This window comes from Hylobates moloch, unplaced genomic scaffold, assembly GCF_009828535.3.
Source record: "Hylobates moloch isolate HMO894 unplaced genomic scaffold, HMol_V3 SCAFFOLD_1, whole genome shotgun sequence".
Classification (NCBI taxonomy): domain Eukaryota; kingdom Metazoa; phylum Chordata; class Mammalia; order Primates; family Hylobatidae; genus Hylobates; species Hylobates moloch.
The window spans coordinates 142,201,234-142,220,934 of NW_026652276.1; the positions used below are offsets into that span (position 1 = coordinate 142,201,234).

The window sequence follows — 19,701 nt, forward strand, 5'->3', positions numbered from 1 at the left end:
TGTGTCGCTTCTTCTTAGAGACACTGTACCCATAGGATGGCTGTGGCAAAGATGACCACCCACCAGCAGCTTCTTAGATATTTCTACCAGATTAGCAACCCCATTGAAACAGAGATCTCTCAATAATTGCAGCAGGAATCCTTGGCTTGGGTTATGTGCTTATTCTAAATCAATCACTGTGGCGTGTGTGTGTGTGTGTGTATTGCACTAATTGGCTAGGTCTGGATCATGTGCCCAAAAAAGAGTTTGTGGAGAGGGGTAAGGCCAGCTTCACCTGATCCCCATGGACATTTGGGGAGGTACCATTCTCCAAAGGAAAACTGAGGTACTCTTAAAGAAATAAGCAATTCAGAGCAGGCAAAAACAGCCACTAAAGGCAGGATATGTGAAAGTATGACTAAACTTAGGCGTTGTAAAAATGTGTATAGAGAGAATAAAAGGCTGGGATAGATAATAGTTATAGATATACATTCAGTAATGGATATTTCAAGTTCATTAGAGGACAGTATAATGTTTATGCAGTAGGTTAAAATAATTATTTAGCATGCTAAATTTTGAATTGATTTATAGAGAGAAGAGCTGGAGGCAAAAATAAATGTTAAAACTGTCTAGACTGGTTAATTTTAAAATTTTTATTATTTTTCATTTATTTATTTTCATTAATTCTTCAAACCTTTCATAAGAGCTGATGTTCCAGTTAGTGAAAGTTCTCCTTTTTTTTTTTTTTTTTTTAACTGCTGTTTGGCCATTATATTCTTTCTCTTTTTAGCAATGTATGAGAAGAAAGGATTAACTAGATAAAATAAACCAATCACTTTTACTTGTTAGCACCTATATGAAAAGGTACAATTGTATAGATTAGAACTAAACAAAAATTAGATTTTTAGATTGTTTGAATTTAATTTGTCTTGGATAGACATGCTTTTTATTTATTTTTTCCTAATTTCTATTCTTTTGTAAAAAGCAGTTGAGGCAGTTAGTGAAGATACATGTATTATACCAAGGTTAAAAAAAAGAGGAAATCAAAGGTGGGGAAAAGGAGGATACATAGGAAAATTAAAGTAAGGTAGTATTAATATCTGTATCTCAAATGTATACCATAAATAGTCTAGCTTTTGCTGGAGATTACTTACTTATTTGACCCTCAGGTTTCTTGCTTTCTTTGCCAATGCAAAGAAGGAAAACTGATTAGATGCAAGATTCATAGTGTTCTTGATATAAAAATAAATCAAGTACTCAAGAGATATACAGTTCTTAGTACCTGTAGCACTAGGATCTGGTGAAATTTCTTTCAAGGGGGCTTTAAAAAGAATGTCATATAATGTGGTAAATAAAAACCACAAGAGTATATTTAATAATGCTCTGGAGTTCTTTCTGAAAACATCCACCAACATAGGTATGTAGCATAATGCCAAAATACAGCTTAGGACAAGTCATTTTTGTGTGGGGCCAAAATAACAGTCTAGATCAGGGGTTGGCAATCTACAGCCCATGGAGCAAATTTGGCTTGTTGCTATATTTTATAGATAATTATACGGCACAGCCATATGTATTTGTTTATATATTGTCTATGGCTATGTTCATGCTACAACAGCAGCAGTATGTAGTTGTTGCACAGACCATAGTCCCACAAAGCCTGGAATATTTCTAGTCTGACACTTTACTAAAAAAGTTTGCCCACCCTTGGTCTAGATGCACAACTCACTGATGGATTGGTTTAAAATTGAGACAGTATATAAAGTGTCTAGAACAAAGGTCTCAAACTGATAGGCCAAGTTAAAAATTTGGTATATAGGTATATTTTGTTTAGCCAAATCAGTATTTGACTTTTGAAAATTTGTGCCAACCCAGAAAAGTTCAGATTTATGCCTTCTCTAGGAAAATTGGATAGTCTGGCAATACTGAGCTTAGACTGTGTTTGTCATCCTTTAAAAAGGATGCACCATCTTTTTCCAGTTTGTGTTCCTTACTACTATATTACCTCCCAGCACACTATTAAGTGTGCATTGTGTCTGCAAAACCCCACACATACTGTAATTTTAAAATGCTTTATTGTTAGTAAATGTCAACAATCATCTTAGCCCTCAGAGAATTATAACCTTTTTGCTGGTTGAGGGTCTTGTCTCAATGTGGATGTCTGCTGAAGGTTGGGGGGGCTGTGGCAATTTCTTAAATAAAGACAATGAATTGATTGATTCATTGGTTGATTCTTCTTTCCATGAAAGATTTCTCTCTGGCATGTAATGTTGTTTGCTACCATTTTACCCATGGTAGAATTTCTTTAAGAATTGGAGTCAATCCTCTCAAACCCTGCCACTGTTTTATCAACTATATTTATGTTATATTCCAAATTAATTGTTGTCATTTCAACAGTGTTGATAGCATCTTCATCAGGAGTAGATCCCATCGCAAGAAACTACTTTCTTTGCTCACCCTGAGAAGCAACTCCTCATCCCTTCAAGTTTTATCATGAGATTGCAACAATTCAGTCATATCTTCAGGGTCCACTTCTAATTGTAGGTCTCTTGCCATTTCCACCACATCTGCAGTGACTTCTTCCATTAATGTCCTGAACCCCTCAAAGTCATCCATGAGGGTTGGAATTAACTTCTTCCAAACTCCTTGCACTTTTATGTTATGAAGATGGCTTCTTTCCTTAAACCTCATGAACCAACCTCTGCTAGATTCTAACTTTTCTTCTGCAGCTCTCATCTCTTGTCAGCCTTCATAGAATTGAAGAGAGTTAGGGCCTTGATCTGGATTAGGCTTTGGCTTAAGGGAGTGTTGTAGCTGGTTTAATCTTCTAGCTAGACCACTCAAAGTTTTTCCATATCAGTAATTAGGCTGTTTTGCTTTTTGCTTTTTTTTTTTTGAGACAAAGTCTCACTCTGTTGCCCAGGCTAGAGTGCAGTGGCATGATCTCGGCTCACTGTGACCCTCACCTCCCAGGTTCAAGCAATTCTCGTGCCTCAGCCTCCTGAGTAGCTAGGATTACAGGCGCCCACCACCACACCTAGCTAATTTTTGTATTTTTAGTAGAGATGAGGTTTCAGCATGTTGGACAGGCTGGTCTCAAACTCCTGACCGCAGGTAATCCTCCTGCCTCGGCCTCCCAAAGTGCTGGGATTATAGGCGTGAGCCACCATGCCTGGCCAGGCTATTTTGCTTTTTTATCATTTGTGTGTTCACTGGAGTAGCACTTTTGTTTTCCCTCAAGGACTTTTCCTTTGCATTCACAACTTGGCTGTTTGGCACAAGAGGCCTTCCTTTTGGCCTATGTCGACTTTCTACATGCCTTCCTCCCTAAGCTTAATCATTTCTACCTTTTGTACCTTTTGCTTTAAAGTGAGAGATGTGGAACTCTTTCTTTCACTTGAACACTTAGAGGCCTTTGTTGGGTAATTTTTTTTTTTTTTTTGAAACGGAGTCTCGGTGTGTTGCCCAGGCTGGAGTGCAGTGGTGCGATCTCAGCTCGCTGCAAGCCCCACCTCCTGGGTTCACGCCATTCTCCTGCCGCAGCCTCCCGAGTAGCTGAGACTACAGGCGCCCGCCACCATGCCTGGCTAATTTTTGTGTGTGTGTGTATTTTTAGTAGAGACAGGGTTTCACCGTGTTAGCCAGGATGGTCTCCATCTCCTGACCTCGTGATCCATCCGCCTCGGCCTCCCAAAGTGCTGGGATTACAGGCTTGAGCCACCACGCCCAGCCCATTGTAGATTTATTAATTGGCTTAATTTCAGTGTTGTTATGTTTCAGGGAATGAGGAAGCCCAAGGAGAGGCAGAGACATAGGGGAAGGTTGAGTTGTGGAGCAGCCAGAGGACATGCATTTATTATTAAAGTTTGCTGTCTTATATGAGTTCAGATCATAGTGCCCCAAAACAATTAGATGGCAACATCAAAGGTCACTGATTATACATCACCATAACAGATATAATAATAATAATGAAAAAATTTGAAATATTGCAGGAATTACCAAAATGTGACACAGAGATACAAAGTGAGCATGTGCAGTTGAAAAAATGGTGCTGATAGACTTGTTCAACAAGGGTTGTCACAAACCTGCAATTTGTAAAAAATGCAGTATCTGTAAAATGCGTTAAAGCAAAGCACAGTAATATGAGGCATGTATGTATAAATACAGATGGGTAATTGAGGACCAAATGACATATCTGTTACGTTTACTACTTTGGCTCATCAGTTGTCATACTTAACAGAGGTGATAATGGATGAAGCTATTACCATAGAAATAAAGAATAAAGATTGGATTTGGCAAAGAAAATACTTACATTAATAATTATTATTAATTATCTGATAAATGCTAATGTATCAGATTAAGCACGCAGAGATAAGAGTTGTAAGGAATGGATCAAATGACAAATAAATTTTAGTTTGTTATGGGAGGGAGCTGGAAGTGTAGAAGAAAGGCAGGGCTTGGTATATTTCTGGGGAACTCAGGCCTGGGAAGAACCGGACTGGAGGATCAACTTGATGGGTGGGACAAAGGAGAGTAAATAGCCAGGGGTAGAACCACTGGTAGACTTATGATCATGCTTAACGTGAATCTTGACACTTAGATTCTTTTCTCGGGGAAGTGATATTATCTATAAAGAAAGTGGAAAGGCGGATAAGAAAGATGAAGTTTGTTGAGCTTGAAGGAGTATTGAGAATCCAGTCAAAGATATTTAAGAGGGAGTCTGAGATATGGAATAGAGATATGGAGAATCATTGATTTATTCGCCTAAACATGTTTAATATGAGAAAGAGAAGACTTGCCAGAGACGGTAGAATGAGATAGATGAGAAGATTTAGAATAGAGACATTTTCTCCAACTTTCCTCACAGGTAAACCAGGAGAATTGCTGCTTTTGTTTCTAAACCTATGATTCTATTTTACAGAATTTTTGAAGCCATGCCATGAATTACTTTCATTCCTTAGTATGATTATAGTCCTGGTGATACATTTTATCCTGGTAGTTTTCTTTGGCGTTCATTTGAATGTTGATGTGATCTTAGGCTTTTTTTTCCTCCCTCTTTGTTTTTATTATCTAATTATTTTTCTCCATGTAATTCAGGCATCATGTTACGTTACTATGTCTTGTCCTGGCAACTTAAATAATATTAAGCAATATTCAAGGCAGATCAGATGTACTTTTAGTATCTGCATACTAAATTTTCAAGGACTTTAAAGAAGATAAACTCTGTGTTTCATCATGTCATGAGTAAATAGTACTGTTGTCGTTAAGTGCACAGATTATTGTATCCTATATACCTGGGTTTAATACTGGTTTGACACTGTGACTTTGAACAAATTATTTTCTGTCTAAGCCTTAGTTTCTTAATTTGTAAAATTAGGGATAATTATTAATATTTCAAAAGATTGTAGTAGGGATAGGTACATAGGACATGCCAGTGTTAGCTCTTGGTTACTGTAATGTCACAAGATGACCAAGGGATGGAATAATTGACTTAATTTTAGTACATATTTTCTTTGGAATTTTTATCCATGTTTGAACATAAGTAGTTTAATTTGTGTTGGACAATATTTTATTTAATCATATCATATTGTGAGTAGCTAAAAGATGAGTCAATAACTGATTATTTTTATGATTTAATATTCAACTTTTTACTAATAAATATGGCAGGCATTTTTATGTGGTGGTTCATAAATGTCATGACCTGTGTGTTGACCTATGTTAAATTTCTGTGATCTTTTTTATTTGGGTGAATCGTATTTAGCTTCCTGTCTGTTAGATAGTAGGAAAGTAATGAAACAATAGCATATGAGAATTTGATCAAAATGAGTCTTAACCCTGAGAAGCATTAACTGGATTATTTTGTTAGAAATATGCCAATGGATTTAAAATGTAGATAATCTTGAAATTTCAATTGATTTCATTCTTTGGTTGGTTGTTTACATCCTTGACCAAAAAACTCAAGATATGTAGTTACTGTCACATTAAATTAAGGAAATGTTTTATAAATAAAGCTTCATTTTAAATGTACTAAGAGGTAACCTTTGAGAAAACTTATTAGTAGATCCTGTTTTACAAGTGGAAAGATTATGTTTTGTGACAATTATTAACAGTTTTAAAAATCAAGTTCTTAAATATTTGATTTTTTTAAGAGATCTCGCAATATTGCCCAGGCTGGAATAGTGGCTATTCACAGGTACAATCATAGTGCACTACAGCCTTGAGTTCTTGGGCACAAGCAATATTCCTGCCTCAGCCACCCAAGTAGCTGGGACTATAGGCATGTGCCACTGCACCAGGCTTATATTTGATTTTTTAAAAATTTCTGAGCACTTTTGTTTAACTTTTATGAATAATTTCAAACATACAGAAATAGAATATTATAATAAAACTTACGTGTATCCATATCTCAGCTTGAACAGTTATCACCTCATAGACAGTAGTGTTTTGTTTGTATTTGTACTTGCTCTGCTTGCTCCTTCTAGATTATTTTGAATCAAATTCCTCATGCCATTCCTAAATATTCCCAGTTATATAATATAGATAGTAATTATTTTAAAAACAACCTTAATACTCATCATACCTTAAAAAGTAGCAGCAATTACTTAATATTATCAAACATACAGATATAAGGCGTGTAAAGACGCTGTCTTTTAGCAATTGAAGGCATTGAAAAATTAACATTTCAGAACGTAATTAGCCTTAAAGTGGTTTTTGTCTTGTGAACATTGAGAAGGGAAGAAAGCATGGGAAAGTTCTTTTTTTTTTTAATTATACTTTAAGTTCCGGGATACATGTGCAGAATGCGCAGGTTTGTTACATAGATATACATGTGCCATAGTGGTTTCCTGCACCCATCAACCCTTCATCTACATTAGGTATTTCTCCTAATGCTATCCCTCCCCAGCCCCCACCCCCCGACAGGTGCTGGTGTGTGATGTTCCCTTCCTTGTGTCCATGTGTTCTCATTGTTCAACTCCCACTTATGAGTGAGAACATGCAGTGTTTGGTTTTCTGTTCCTCTGTTTGCTGAGAATGATGGTTTCCAGCTTCATCCATGTCCGTGCAAAGGACATGAACTCATCCTTTTTTTGGCTGCATAGTATTGCATGGTGTATATGCGCCACATTTTCTTTATCCAGTTTATCATTGATGGGCATTTGGGTTGGTTCCAAGCCTTTGCTGTTGTGAACAGTGCTGTGATAAACATATGTGTGCATGTGTCTTTATAGTAGAATGATTTATAAGCCTTTGGGTGTATACCCAGTAATGGGATTACTGGGTCAAATGGCATTTCTGGTTCTAGATCCTTGAGGAATCGCCATGCTGTCTTCCACAATGGTTGAACTAATGTACACTCCCACCAACAGTGTAAAAGCATTCGTATTTCTCCATATCCTCTCCAGCATCTGTTTCCTGACTTTTTAATGATCACCATTCTAACTGGCGTGAAATGGTATCTCACTGTGGTTTTGATTTTCATTTCGCTAATGACCAGTGATGATGAGCTTTCCTTCATATGTTTGTTGGCCACGTAAATGTCTTCTTTTGAGAAGTGTCTGTTTATATCCTTTACCCCCTTTTTGATGGGGTTGTTTTTTTCTTGTAAATTTGTTTAAGTTCCTTGTAGATTCTGGATATTAGCCCTTTGTCAGATGGATAGATTGCAAAAATTTTCTCCCATTCTGTAGGTTGCCTGTTCACTCTGATGACAGTTTCTTTTGCTGTCCAGAAGCTCTTTAATTAGATCTCATTTGTCAATTTTGGCTTTTGTTGCCATTGCTTTTGGTGTTTTAGTCATGAACTTTGCCCATGCCTGTGTTCTGAATGGTATTGCCTAGGTTTTCTTCTAGGGTTTTTATGGTTTTAGGTTTTAAGTCTTTAATCCACCTTGAGTTAATTTTTGTATAAGGTGTAAGGAAGGGGTCCAGTTTCAGTTTTCTGCATATGGCTAGCCAGTTTTCCCAACACCATTTATTAAATAGGGAATCCTTTCCCCATTGCTTGTTTTTGTCAGGTTTGTCAAAGATCAGTTGGTTGTAGACGTGTGGCATTATTTCTGAGGCCTCTTTTCTTTTCCGTTGGTCTATGTATCTGTTTTGGTACCAGTGCCATGCTGTTTTGGTTACTGTAACCTTGTAGTATAGTTTGAAGTCAGGTAGCATGATGCCTTCAGCTTTGTTCTTTTTGCTTAGGATTGTCTTGGCTATATGGGTTCTTTTTTGGTTCCATATGAAATTTAAAATAGTTTTTTCCAATTCTGTGAAGAAAGTCAGTGGTAGTTTGATGGGGATAGCGTCGAATCTATAAATTACTTTGGGTAGTATGGCCATTTTCATGATACTGATTCTTCTTATCCATGAGCATGGAATGTTTTTCCATTTGTTTGTGTCCTCTCTTATTTCCTTGAGCAGTGGTTTGTAGTTCTCCTTGAAGAAGTCCTTCATATCTTCTGTAAGTTGTATTCCTAGGTGTTTTATTCTTCTTGTAGCAATTGTGAATGGGAGTTCACTCATGATTTGGCTCTCTGTTTGTCTGTTATTGGTGTATAGGAATGCTTGTGATTTTTGCACATTGATTTTGTATCCTGAGACTTTGCTGAAGTTGCTTATCAGCTTGAGATTTTGGGCTGAGACGATGGGGTTTTCTAAATATACAATAATGTCATCTGCAAACGGAGACAATTTGATTTTTTAAAAAGAAATAAACCTGTGTCATGTGTCTATATGTTTTATAATTAAATTAATTTAAAGTCTTAATGTTGTTGTCTGGAATTGTATCAACTGGAATTCTAATACTCTCTTCCTTTGGATGGTAAAAATGCATGAGACGTAAGTGTTGTTCTTTATATACATGATATTTGGATTTTATATAATAATAACTCCTTTAGTTGACAATTGTTCCCCAATTTTTTTTCTTGCTCTGTTTTACTATCCAGTGAGTTTTAATAGTGTCTGTTATCATGAAATATTTCTTTTCTGCTGACATTATTTTAAATCCCCTTTTTGTTCTATCTGATTTTCATCTAAAGATGTATTTCAATGTATTTTTATAAATCTTGATGGATATATAAACCTATAGACCTGTGTGAATAATGTATACACTCTTGTGAACTAGCTGTACTCCTCTGAGTCTATAAACACATTGCTGGTCTGTTATTTAGTCCAGATTTATAAAGATTGAACAGCTTTTTATCCCAAAATCATGGTGGGGGAATGTGTAATAAGGTGTTGAAATGCTGATGTCCATTTAAAATGTTATGAATGTTTTAAACAAGCTATTTGAAGTATACATACACAATTTTTGTTTGATGACGAAAAGTGAGTTAGGTATGGTTTAGGTAAAGCACATCCTCTCAGATTAATTTTTCCATTACTGTGACTGCCCACAACAGGGATTCAGATAGTACACTGAGCAAACCATGTTAGCAATTAATTTCCTATCCTTTTGTAACATGTTAGAAAATGTGTCAGAAAGATTTCAGTGAACTTTGGTCAAATTAGTTTATACCTGTGATTTGACTAATACTTTTCTAGAATCCTTGTGAATTTATTCTTGCTTTCATACTTAGCAGCTAATTAATCAGAACACTTTTTTTGCCTTATCAAATTTATTTACTAGAGAAATCTAATTGATCTGTTACTGATTGTTGTTTGAGACAAAATCCAAAGGCCATCTCTTAGTGTAATTACTAATATATTAAGTGCGTCAACACATACTTGTATTGTAAAAATTGACAGTCTGAATTTTCTTATTTTTAATATCAGTATTCTTAATTTTCTTAATATCTGACTTACTACAACTACAGTAATATAAAACAGCTGTAAAAATTGACTGTATTTTAAAAATTGACAGCCTGAATTTTCTTATCTTTAATATCTTAGTATTCCTAATATTCTTATCTTAATATCTGGCCTACTATAACTAGAGTAATACAAAACAGCTGTATGTATTCATAAGTGATGGGAGGCCAAAGAAACAAAAAATTTTTCTCAGCATAAGCGCTGCCAGTTAGTGCTGAATATCTAACTATTTTTCATTTCAAAAGTATGAGTAAAACTGGTATTTTCTCATAATTGCATAAATTAACAATGCACTTATCTTTTATCTACCGTGTGGTTGGATTTTGAACGTGTCTTGCGATGTTGCTACTTCTTTAGCATTCTTTATATAGCACAAAGTGAGAAATGCTTCTTTTTATAAGCAAAAACATGAACAAAATATTTGTTAGAAAACGTGTTAAGTCAGTTATTTAGTCATGAGATCATCATATGCAACCATTATCTATTTATAATTCTGGAAAATAAATAGAATTTTAACAAATGCTGTCATTGAATGTCAAGCAAAATTTCAAAAATTTTTTAAAAGCCTGATTTTTAAGTAATGGAGCTATACTAAAATGCTTTAGTGTTTATTGTATGTGGATCTTATGCAGTTGGGTCAGGTTATCAATATAATTGACTAGGGCCTAAGAAGAAAACCTGAGATTATATTCTACTTTTTACTATGTACTATTTTATCATTCCCAACTAAGTTTGGGGCTACTTAAACCTTGAAAAATTTACTGATGTGGTGTTTAGAAACTGTTATTTGGGTATCATAGGAAGGATGTAGTGAGTTGGTGGTAATTGATTTATCCTCCATCATACTGAACCTCCCACTCTTCTTCCACTTTGTCCTCCCTTGGGCAATAATCACAGGGTCGAAGTGCCAATCTGTAAACTTAATTTTTTCCAGCAGTACCATCTGGCTCCTTGGCACCACAGGTTATACTGGTTCTTTGTGGCTGTTACTGAGTTTGTCATATTGTTAGACAGCTTATGGGATGTTTTTTGCTATTTGACTCTTTTAAAACTAATTATTGAGTTCTATTTAGAGAATCTTCTTTGGCCATTTATGATAGCATGGCAGGATTTTATTGTGAAAAAAGTAGAATGCACCTAAACAAATCCTATATTATGTGTCAACCTTGAGATTCTATTCTCTGTATTGTATTCTGTCTAGTTCTTTAGTAGCTCTCCCTTCCAACAGAGATTAAAATTAATTGTACAGGTTTTCTGTTTCATTCAAACCTGTATGTGTTTTTAAATTATTTGAATTTGCCTTTAAAATCCTGTTATTACTGCAGTCATTTCCTAATCACGAATGTTTAGAAGTCCCTATTAGTGGCACAGATAAACTTCTAATACCCAGCAATACTTTATCCCCTTAAAAAAAAAGACCATTTGTATATTATCTTGTGTTTTATTTTGTAGATGAGGTGGTTTTACTGTTATGTCTAATGACATTCATAACAATTTAAAAGAGTAATTTTGAAAGGTAGTTCTGAGTTTCAGTAATTAAAAGGAATAGCCTAAGTACATTTCTATTTTTCATATTACAGTTAACTAGACATTTTTGATGAAGGCAAAAATTATTTGACCTATTCATTTCTAAAGTAAGGATCATAAAAATAAATAATTTTTTAAACTCTTAAAGAATCTGCATATAAAGCAGTTCATTTTGACAAGTATTTATTGTATTTGATTGCATTTATTTTTAATGGAACATGATAAACATCTTTTAGAAAGTTTTAAAGTAGTTATTTTAGAACACAATAAACATCTTTTACAAGGCCCTTTAGAGGTTTTCATTCATATGAAAGTGTTTCTCTTGAGTTTAAATATTTAATTAGAATCTGTTAATCTATGTTGCATTATAATAATGGCAGGATATTGATGTGTTAGAAATATTTACACTGAATCTTTTTTTTTTGCTGGTGTAAGGGTGTTTGAAGTTCCTAAAGAGTGATTTCGCTGGGATTATTTTAATACCACCATATTAGAACCCTACTAACTACAAACTGGACTTTGCAGAATATTAGATAAAATATACAGCTACATTGCTGTAATTTGGTTGTGATGTGATTTCGTTTAAAGTATGTAAAGAAGAACAGTAAATATCTCTCTGTAAGAGGAGCTAAATCAGGTGTCAGTGAAATGATTCATGTGCCAACTGGAATAGTTAACATGCATTTTATTCTACTGTCTAGCAGAAGGAGGTAGGCTATAGAAAATGAATTCTCCACTAAATAATTTACAACAATTATATCAAATGTTAATAACTTGAGCTAAGAAGGCATACATATGATTCATGTTCTCACAGTTTCCTGCATTAGAGATTAATTGTGCTTTTGTTAAACAAAAATGTACTCATAAATATTTTTAATTAGTAAATCATGATTAGTTTTATATTTATAGAGTAGCATTGTTTGATCAGTTTTTAGCTGTAGCTTCATATGAAGCTAAAATATCACAGCTAAATCTGTTGTCTCAAATGCCAGCTCATGAGAATTTGCTCCTAATATCAAGAAACGCCCTGAATTGTTTGTTGGCTTTATCTTAACTCAAATATGTAAAGGGAACAGTAGAACATTTTTCTTTGGAATCACGGAGAGTTCAGTGACCTTTCTGTGGCAAATTATGTAGAAAGAAAATATTTATATTCATTTAAAATAACCTCCGTGAAGAAATAGTCTCATTACCCTGTTTGATCAATTTCTTGTAGCCTGAGCTGTAGCATGCTGCTATTGCCATTGGTTGATGGAATACACTGAGTAGTGGCTAATGGTGATGGTGCTCATCAGGAAGGGTTCAGCCAGCGGTCAGCAACAAATAATTCAAGACTGTTTCTAAGTTTGTGGCTGGTGGAATTTGCTTTTTGCCCCAAGCCAGCAGCATTGCTGAACTGGGCTATTTGATTAGAAGAGAGGCATATTTGCTTCTTAGCAACTGCACATTTGCACAACCCATAGTCCTTTACTGCCTCCAAAGGTTTTCCTTTTGTGGTGGTAGAATAATACTTTATTGTTGATTGACGGACAAAAGAAGTTCTAATACAAGGCAAGCTTATAACCATTTTTGTTGTTGTTGGCTTTAAAAAATTTCAGCTACATATGCCGTTTTTTGAAAAAGTATAGACATAAGGTAGTATAGTGTAAATCAGTATGGAAACCCCAATGTGCTAGATTTTTAATATATTATCAAGGAGGTTTGCACAGCATGAATACAATTGCATACTGTTACTTTTGTGCCTAGCAGGTTCAATGATAGAAAATCAATTCTGACTCCAGTGTATGTACCTGTATCAATATTCTGGGTGTTTGCAGTCTCCAACTAGAATTAATGCTAGAGAAAATTTAACTAATAATGTTGAAAAAAAATTGATGTTAGTAGAACATCTATATAGCTTTGTCACATTTAAGAACTAGTTTTTATTTAAGATTAGAAGTCAAATTTTGAATTCTGAATACAACGTGAGTATAGAATTTAGAATATAGTTCTCACAGGAATGAACTTGCCTTTAATAGAAGACAGAGGTATTTATAACTCAGCAGTTAAAAAACAAGTGAGAAAAGATAAATTTGGGGAGGACAGTTTGAGTTTTATGATCCTGGGAAACCAGGACTGGAAAAAACAGGCTTTTTTTTTTCTTTTTTAAAAAAGCATGGTTTTATGGCTTTTCTCACTGAAATAGTATGGTTAGGACTTGAATCTCAAGATTTTAAGGAAGATGGTATAAAAAGTGATACGACCATAGATGATGATAATTTTATTCTTGCATTATTTTTGGTAATAGTTTTCTAACATACCTATTATACCTTAAAGAAATAATGCAAAATTATTTGAGTCAATACATTTTGATATACGTCATTTAAATCCATTGTTTAACATATTTTGTTGACATAATTCATGATAAAATGAAATGGCATCTGTAAGATTAATTGCCATTGGTTGATTTTTTTTTTTATATTCTATGATGTTATGTTTAGGACATATGGTGCTTTTCATGGATACATATGTAACAAACCTGCACATTGTGCACATGTACCCTAAAACCTAAAGTATAATTAAAAAAAAAAAAAGAAAAAGAAAAAAAAAAAAGAACATATGGTGCTTTTTTAAGGGATTTTTTTTGTATTTTTGTCTCCTAAGGTTTAGAACAGATATGAGAGTTTCCATAATTTAAGATGAACAACAAAAAAGTGCACTGGTGTGAATTATCCAGTTCACAAATCTTGAAACATGTTTTGGGATTTAGGGAAGTTAAAGCAAGTGCAGACATTAACATAGACATAAAGTGTATATGGGCAAATACTCTCATTTCCCAATAAAAGGACCTTAGGATATATCAGTATGCATAATATGACCATCACTCTATTTACTTACTAAGAAATAGCCATTTAGTGGCAACCTAGAGCCCAAAAAGGGAAGAGAAGTGAGATTGAGTGATTTGATATTGCAAGGCAGTAATATGCCCCTCTGTATCAAGCAGCTGTCCCTTTGCAATTTCGGTTAACATCTTTGAAACAGTTCCCTTAAAAACAAATCGGGGCCCTAGGAGGAAATGGAAAATACTTTTAAGAGTGGTTTTAAATTGTTTAAAAATTAACATGCCTGCAAATAAATTCCCAAAGTTAGGATGTGACTTTAATGTTATATAAATTAAGGTTATAGCTTTTGCTAGCATTTTACTTATAAGGTAAATTATGGGAATTTGATGTAATAAGGAAAATGTTCTTTAAATTACTAAACTCTCTTGCAAATAGTTGCAAAATGGCATTTTAAAACTCTAATCTACTACATTAAAATTACTTGTATTTATTAGTCTATATCATTAGGTGGCATTTACTACTAAGTGCCCTTTTCTCCTCTTTTAATAGCTTAACAGTTTCTTATTTTGGGATACATAACAAAAGACAGTTTTCTTAGTGGGGCTTTATAACAATTATCACCTGCAGGTGGAGGGAGGATTTGTTTTATTACTGACTAGTTTCTTCCCTCCATCTCCCATTGCAAATATAAAAAGTACAAAGTATTGTACAAAATGGTGTTCTTTTGGACTTAAGTTTTTACATATAGGTCCATTTGTTGAGAGAGAAGAGGAACAGAGACAAATGGAGGTTTCTGGTGCTTTTCTACTAGGTAAAGAGGGTGTAGGAACAGGGAAAGAGAAAGATGGTGGGGTTTGGGGATATGGATGGGATTTTTTAATTTGTTCATCAGAAAATTTCAGTGCTTCGGTGGCTTCCTGAAGCCTTTAAGGTAAAATCAATAGAGAAATATATCAGAATAATTTTCAGTGGCATGCATGATGAATTATTGTTTGATTATTGAAGAAACTATGGCCCAGAGAGATTAGGTGATTTGCCCAAAGCTACACAGCAAATAATGGTGGAGCTGAGGTAGAAATTTAGGTCTTTTTTTTTCTCCAAAGCCTATGATCTTTTTCCGGTAGAACATGAATACCTGTTCTTCAGGCTTGTTGTGTTTAGGGACATGAGCTTTGGATGCTAACAAACAAGAGATGAAATCTCTGAGACTTGCTTTGTGACTGGCCAAACTACTTGACTTCGTTTTATTTTTATTTTTTAATTTAAAAAAATTTAAATTGACAATTAAAATTATATATAGGGCTGGGGGCGGTGGCTGATGCCTGTCTTCCCAGCACTTTGGGAGGCCGAGGCGGGTGGATCATGAGGTCAAGAGATCGAGACCATCCTGTGCAACATGGTGAAACCCTGTCTCTACTAAAAATACAAAAATTAGCCAGGCATGGTGGCGTGCACCTGTAGTCCCAGCTACTCGGGAGGCTGAGGCAGGAGAATCGCTTGAACCTGGGAAGTGGAGGTTGCTGAGATAGCACCACTGGACTCCAGCCTGGAGACAGAGTGAGACTGTCTCTCAAAGAAAAAAACAAAAATATGTATATATATAGTACACAGCATGATGTTTTGATATGTGTATACATTTTAGAATGGCTAAATCAAGTTATTTAGCTCAAGTGTTACCTCACATACTTATATTTTTGTGGTGAGAACCTTTGAAATCCACTCTTAGCAATTTTCCAATATAAGTATGTTAAGCAGTCACCATGATATACAATAGATTTCTGAACTTACTCCTCCTATCTAACTGAAATTTTGTATCCTTGGACTAGCATCTCCCCATTCCTCCTATTCCTCAGCCTCTGGTAACCACCATTTTGCTCTCCGTTTCTGTGAGTTTGACTTTTTTGTTTTTCTTGTTTTCTTTTTTTTTCTCTTTCTTTTTCTTTCCTTTTTTTTCTTTTAGAGACGTGGTCCAGGCTGGAGTGCAGTGGTGCAATCTTAGTTTACTGTAACCTCAAGCCATCTTCCTGCCTTAGCCTCCTGAGTGGTTAGGACTACAAGGGTGTACCACAGTGACTGGCTAATTTTTTTATTTTTGTGGAGATGGAGTCTTGCTAGGTTGGCTAGGCTGGTCTTGAACTCCTGGCCTCAACTGATCCTCCTGCTTCAGCCTTCCAAAACACTGAGATTAAGGGTGTGAACCACTGTGCCCAGCCCAACTTTTTAACACTACATGTAAATTAAGATCATGCAGCATTTGTCTTACTGTGCCTGGCTTTTTTACTTAACTTAATGCCCTCCAGGTTCATCCATATTGTCACAAATGACAAGATTTCCTTCTTTTTAAAGGCTAAATGGTATTCCATTTTGTATATATACTACATTTTCTTCATCTATTCATCTTCATGGACACTTAGGCTGATTCCGTATCTTGGCTATTGTGAATAATGCTACAGTGAAGATGGGAGTGCAGATATCTCCTTGACATACTGATTTTGTATCTTTTGGATATATTTCCAGAAGTGGGATTACTGGATCGTATGGTAGCTCTATTTTTAATTTTTTGGGGGAAGCTCCATACTGTTTTCCATAATGGTTGTTCTAATTTACATTCCCACCAACAGTATAGAAGGCTTTCCATTTCCTCATATCCTCACAAACACTGGTTATCTTTTGTCTTTTTGATAATAGCCATTCTGACAGGTGTGAGGTATTATCTCATTGTGGTTTTAATTTGCATTTCCCTGATGACTAGTGGTATTGAACATTTTTTTCATATACCTGTTGGACATTTGTAGGTCTTCTTTTGAGAAAAGTTTATTCAGGTCCTTTGCCCACTTCTTTTTTTTTTTTGAGACGAAGTTTTGCTCTTGTTGCCCAGGCTGGAGTGCAATGGTGCAATCTTGGCTCACTGCAACCTCTGCCTCCCGGGTTCAAGTGATTCTCCTGTTTCAGCCTCCCGAGTTGCTGGGATTACAGGCACATGCCACCACACCCGGCTAATTTTTTATGTTTAGTAGAGATGGGGTTTCATCATATTGGTCAGGCTGGTCTTGAACTCCTGACCTCAGGTAATCTGCCCACCTTGGCCTCCCAAAGTGCTGGGATTACAGGCATGAGCCACCGCGCCCGGCCAGCCCACTTTTTAATTGAGTTTTGTTTTTCTACTATTGAGTTGGTTGAGTTCCTTACGTATTTTGGATCTTAACCCCTTACCAGGTGTGTGGTTTGCAAATATTTTCTCCTATTCCATAGGTTGTCTCTTCACTCTGTTGATTGTTTTCTTTGCTGTACAGAAACTTTTTAGTTTGATGTAACCCCATTTACCAACTTTTGCTTTTGTTGCCTGTGCTTTGGGGGTCATATCTAAAAAACCCTTGCCAAGACCAACATCATGTAGCTTCTCTTCTGTTTTCTTCTAATATTTTCAGTTTCATGTATTTCACTTAAGTCTTTTAATTCATTTTGAGTTGGTTTTTGCAGTAGGCATTGTTGTTATACCCATTTTGTACATGAAGAAATTAAGGTATAGAGAGACTAGGTTACATGCCTAGTAAATACCGGAACCAAGATTGAGACCCAAGCCATCTTATTCCAAGGCTTGTCCCCTCCTTTTTTTTTTCATTATGGTAAAAGACACATATTATCAAATTTACAATTTTAACCACTTTTGGGTATACATTTCAGTGGCATTAAGTACATTCACAATGTTGAGTAACCACCATCACTATTTTCATAATGTTTTCATCATAAACAGAAACTCTGTATCCATTAAACAGTAACTCCCCATTCACTCACCTCCCTACCCTCTGCCCCCACAACCTCTATTCTATTTAGTCTCTGAATTGGCCTGTTCTAGGTACTTCATGTGAGTAAAGTCATACTGTATTTGTACATTGGTGTCTGGCTTATTTCACTTAGCATAATGTCTTTAAGGGTCATGATGTTGTAGCATGTATCAGAATTTCATTCTTTTTTTAAAGCTAATAATATTCTATTATGTATGTATACCAAAATTTATCCATTCATCTGTTCATGGACATTTATTTGGGTTATTTCCATCTTTTGGTTATTATGAATACTGCAGAGCCGGCACTTTTGACCACAGCCCTATACAGATGTATTAATTATTTATTGCTGTATAGCAGATTACCCCTAAACCTATGTATTATTTTATTATCACAGGCATACCTCAGAGATATTGTGGGTTTGGTTTCAGACCACTGCAATAAAATGAATATTGCAATAAAGCAAGTCATGAGTTTTTTTATTTATACGCATAAAAGTTATGCTTACACTATACTGTAGTCTATTAAGTGTGCAATTAGTATTATGTGTAAAAAACAATGTGTATACCTTAATTTAAAAATACTTTATTGCTAAAAAAAAAAAGTGCTAACAATCATCTTACCCTTCAGCAAGTTGTAATCTTTTTGCTGGTGGAGCGTCTTGCGTCAATGTGGATGACTGCTGACTGATCAGGACAGTGGTTGCTGAAGGTTGGGATGGCTGTGGCAATTTTTAAAAGTAAGATAACAGTGAGTTTTGCCACATTGATTGACTCCTCCTTCCATGAACGATTTCTCTGTGGCATGTGATGACATTTGCTAGCATTTTACCCAAAGTAGAACTCCCTTTCAAAATTGGAGACTGTATTAGTCCGTTTTCACACTGCTATAAAGAACTACCTGAGACAAGGTAATTTATAAAGGAGGTTTAATTGACTTGCATTTCCACATGGCTGGGGGCGCCTCAGGAAACTTACAATCATGGCAGAAAGTTAAAGAGACGCAAGCACCTTCTTCACAAGGTGGAAGGAGAGAGACAGAGAGCAAGGAGGGAACTGCCAAACACTTTTAAACTATCAGATCTGTGGGAACTCACTCACTATCACAAGAACAACATGGGGAACCCCCACTTCCCTGATGATCCAATCACTTCCCACCAGGTCCTTCCCTGGACACATGAGGATTATAATTCGAGATGAGATTTGGGTGGAGACACAGAGCCAACCCATATCAGAGGCAATCCTCTCAAATCCTGCCACTTCTGTATCACCTAAATTTATGTAATATACTGATCCTTCCATTATTGTCATTTCATCAGTGTTCCCAGTGTCTTTACTGGTAGTAGATTCCATCGCAAGAAACCACTTTTTTTGCTCATCCTAAGAAGCAGCTTCGCATCCCTTCACGTTTTATCATGAGATTTCAACAATTCAGTCACATCTTCGGCGCCTACTTCTAATTGTAGTTCTTTTGCTGTTTCCATCATATCTGCAGCAACTTTCTCCACTGAAGTCCTGAACCTCTCTAAGTCATCCATAAGAGTTGGAATCAGCTTCTTCCAAACTCCTTGCACTTTTATGTTACGAAGATGGCTTCTTTCCTTAAATCTCATGAACCAACCTCTGCTAGATTTCAACTTTTCTTCTGTGGCTTCCTTACCTCTCAGTTTTCATAGAATTGAACAGAATTAGGGCCTTGACCTGCATTAGATTTCAACTTAAGGGAGTGTTGTAACTGATTTAATCTTCTATCCAGACCACTGACACTTTATATCAGCAAAAAGGCTTTTTT

At 35.5% G+C, this 19,701-nt stretch overlaps 1 protein-coding gene and 1 long non-coding RNA gene across 14 annotated transcripts in view; one reads left to right on the forward strand and one right to left on the reverse strand.

The window, feature by feature from the left end:
• Positions 1–19,701, forward strand: part of SKAP2 (src kinase associated phosphoprotein 2) — a 218,836-nt gene that overhangs the window by 40,173 nt on the left and 158,962 nt on the right. The gene's annotated exons all lie outside the window — the stretch shown is intronic.
• LOC131384548 (uncharacterized) overlaps positions 1–19,701 on the reverse strand; it is a 53,862-nt gene that overhangs the window by 32,996 nt on the left and 1,165 nt on the right. The window contains exon 2 of the long non-coding RNA XR_009215516.1: positions 18,534–18,631. This is a non-coding gene — a long non-coding RNA (uncharacterized LOC131384548). The remainder of the gene's footprint in view (positions 1–18,533; positions 18,632–19,701) is intronic.